The 3,808-nt window shown below is 43.0% G+C and overlaps 1 long non-coding RNA gene across 1 annotated transcript; it reads right to left on the reverse strand.

Annotated features, from left to right (window-relative positions):
* Positions 1-1,321: 1,321 nt before the first annotated feature.
* Positions 1,322-3,410, reverse strand: LOC142790298 (uncharacterized). Its single transcript, XR_012889416.1, has 3 exons — positions 3,277-3,410; positions 1,876-1,961; positions 1,322-1,511 (listed from the first exon to the last, which is right to left on the reverse strand). It is a non-coding gene; the product is annotated as an uncharacterized LOC142790298 (long non-coding RNA).
* Positions 3,411-3,808: the final 398 nt, after the last annotated feature.

Below are 3,808 nucleotides of genomic sequence, written 5' to 3' on the forward strand. Positions count from 1 at the left end.
GATATGACATTGTTGTTTTCCACCCCTTGCAAGCTTTCAAAAGTGCATGTACTTACAGCAACAGGAATAGTCAATCTTGCACTATTCGTCACTAGAATAGGTTTACTGAATGCCAATCTAATGTGTATAAGATACCGCTAACATGTGGAAAAGTAAACAGGACAAACTGGGCAATGCTTCAATGATCAAGCAAGACGGCATGCTTTAAATGTTAAGAAGAGCTATAGTAGTCTCATGGCCGGACACCGTAAAGAATGTAAGTGTAGTCCTAGGTTTCATAAAACACGGTTTTTGAAAAAAAAGCAAGCAGAAAAATGAGAGATTTTAGAACTCTTTATCAGGAAGGCCAAGGATCAATGCATCAGTACACCTTCACTTATCTTTTCCGAAAAAGAGTATTCTTTTCTCGGTTAAACTTATTTTGTCATGGTCACACATGTGTTGTTGCAGATGAGCCCTGGTCTTGTGCTCAGTATAAAAACGCTCGTATCACCTTCAATAAAATTCAGTTGACAGCGCTCTTTCCTGTCCTTTTTGCGATAAGATTTTTATTACAGAAAGAATTTCATTTTCTTACAATTTAGGTATAATAATGAGTTTTCATTGTGTCACAACATGGAGCAAATTGCATCTCAATACGGACAAAAATCACAATTTTGTGAAATTCGTGATATTTTCTCGTATATTTCAGCAGCTTGAGAGGTCTAAAGATATTTTTTTCCTCAAAATATACCTTCTGTGGAGTAAATATTCACTGCTCAGATATTCATACAAAGTGCAATATTGCAATAAAAAATGCAAACATAACACATTTTGGCTTTATTCTTGGAAGCGAATGTGGCTAAAAAATTGCACTATTACTATTGAGCTTCAAATACCTTACAGAAGCACATTTACTTAACAGGTAGACCGAATTTGCTTTAGAAAAAATAAGCGGTAGTTTTAAAACAAAAATTTCCACAAACAGCACACAGACGGCATTATGCCAGGAAGTTATAAGCCAGCCACATGAACAAAACTTTTTTCTCGCTGAAATATTCTAGCAGTTCACTGTTTTCAACGCAGTAAGTCAGCACTTTTTTTTTCAAATACAATTCAGATGGTCGCCAAAGTGGCTGGGACGTTTGGCATGGAATGGTCCAGTTATATTTAAGCAAAATAACTTACACAAATAACAATGTTTGTTCATCTACCATGACCACACTAGAAAAAGTTGTTCAGGCATTGTGACACTAAAATTTTCAGCGTCGTACTGCCTGAACAACTTCTTTGATAAACTCCAAACTCACGCCGAGAAAAATCCGCTCAATCACGGTGGTTGTTAAAGGCCTTGCGGTCGTAGACAATGTTGAAAATAAAAAAAAATCAACTCATCAGTGCTGTCACTCCTTGTTCGTCAATACTGACACGAAAGATGTTTCGGTTATCCATGTGGAGGTTCAGGAAGTAGGCTTGCTCTAGACTGGGGCCGGGGGGTAGACTACGCAGGACGTCAGCGGCACCCTCTCATCCTGTAATAAGAGCAAATATGACTTCTCTTAAAAGGATGTTCGTGCTCTTCTGGCAGCACCATATATAAAGAATGTGTAGTGTATATCCTTCGAAATGGCGTGTAATTGACATTACACTGAACTCGAAGCATACAACCCATACATTCTAATAATTTCGTATGATAAAGATAAGAGTTTTCCAGCATACAGCTAATTCCCGAAATGAGGTGAAGTGTAAGACTACAGCTCGAAAATGGCACTTACGAAAGCCTGAACTCGCCTAAGAATCAAATTCCTTATAGGGTAGTGAGCCAGTGTGAAAAACAATTCCTAAAGTACAACGCTCAGAACATGTAACATTAATCAAAATGCACAAGAAACTCACCTCTTCATGTACAAACAGTGAAGACATCTCTGCTTTCTCTTTTACATGAGAACAAATGATCTTGGGCGTGGCACTAGCGAAGAGGTCTGCAAAAAAAAAAGTAAGAGATTTACTGACTTAAATCACGCCTCTGACAATCTGAGGAATTATTACAAGTCACCAATCAGTGCAATTCTGACTGCGTCTATAAGGGCTTCAAAAATGAACAATTTTCTCGTTCTTTCTACCCTCACAAGACGCTCCGTCAATGGAATCTAATCCAAATTTGACGCTGTGCTTCCTATTTGCCTGCTTTCTAGACGTAGGGCTGCGAACATGTGTTTTGTGCACCTAATCTAGCACAGAAATTCGTCATCTATAATTCAATCTTCTTAATTCATTGTAATTTGATAAAATATGTGATAGCTCGTCCAGTTTTTAAAGAGTTGCGGGCCTGCAATAGGCACTGCCTTGCACGTATTAAAGCACTTCTTTAAAAAAAAAATTCAAAGCTTGCTTTCAGAAAAAGCGTCTGGCATATTTCGACAACCAAGCCCATCCTCTGATGGCAATCAGGGGCACGCTGTTAGCGATTATTGACTACGGGATTTACAAACGTAACCCGTGCCTAAATACTCAGTTAAACACAATCACGCAAGTAAGAGCGCTCGAACGCGGCAACGCGCGCGGACGCCGACTACGTTGCAGCAGCCATGGCTTATGCTAGAGCAACCGCACATAGCTCCAACAGTCACGTATACTCTCTCAATTCTGTTATAACGCCGAACATTATCGCAGATGAAAGCGAAGCACGAAAACAGCAAACAGAAACGAGGGAAAACAACACACGGCGATGGCCACAACAACGCGTTTTTGCAAGTCTGCTAGATCTTTCCCTGTTGCTGGTGGCACTTGTCCTAAATAGCTTAAAAGACCGAGGCGCACGTGCTGGGAGCATCGCGGCATATCAGCACCTCCAACTCTACCGTCTTTAAGCAAAAAAAAAAAAGCCATTTCGTACAGTGCGCCTCTGTACATAATTTTTGCTTTTTCTTTTTTTACGCTTACACCTACAGAAGCACGTTGCACATTTGAGTAATAATAGAATTGTTATTACGATGTAGCCCAAAGCACATCTTAAAACAATATCAATCACTTTGTTCAGTGTAGAGACAATGTGCGATCAGCAACTAATCCCGCCCTTGTTAAGTGATCACATCACTCACTGTATGAGTGATGCAGGCACTTACACAACATCGCGCATAGCAGTGTGAACTCGTTAAGTCACACGTTTAATCGGGCATCTGCAACAGGCCCGCGAACGCATGCTGTTGTAAATGGCTGGCAGCCTACTTCGGCAGAGCTGCTGCAGGCGCCCAGCTAGCGCTGTATGATTACTACCTACGAAAACAGTACACTCACCGTTAATAGGCCCACGTTGTCCGTGTCCGCCACTGCATGAATATTCCTTAATCCGAGCGTCACTTCGAACACGGTGTCATGCGTGACCACCATTGAATATGCACCTGTTCGCTAGAATACACACAGCGACCAAGACCCCAGACCAACGCAACGCATTTGAAAGACGATGAGACAGAGGGAGCAACGTTGAGAGAGAGAAGGAGGAGGCACTGGCGGCGGCGTGGCGGCGCCAGTGCCTCCTCCTTCCTCCTCCGCAGTTGTCCACGCAGGTGTTCGGTGACGCAACCCTTCGCTTATCTACGCCGCCGTTGTGGGAGCAACGCTGGCCGGGGTGAGCGTGAGCGGTGGGGGGGGGGGAGGAGCGAAAACCCGCCAAGGCGGCGCCGAAAGGCAAACGCTATGGCGCATACGGCGGACGGTCGTTCGGCGCGGAATGACTCCTTGTAAACGGCAACTCTCCTCCCAGCCAGTCGCACAGCGACGCAGATTCTTTACCAGCCTCGGGTTCTTTGAGTATTTTGACGGAATGCGA

This window comes from Rhipicephalus microplus, unplaced genomic scaffold, assembly GCF_043290135.1.
Source record: "Rhipicephalus microplus isolate Deutch F79 unplaced genomic scaffold, USDA_Rmic scaffold_94, whole genome shotgun sequence".
NCBI classification, from domain to species: domain Eukaryota; kingdom Metazoa; phylum Arthropoda; class Arachnida; order Ixodida; family Ixodidae; genus Rhipicephalus; species Rhipicephalus microplus.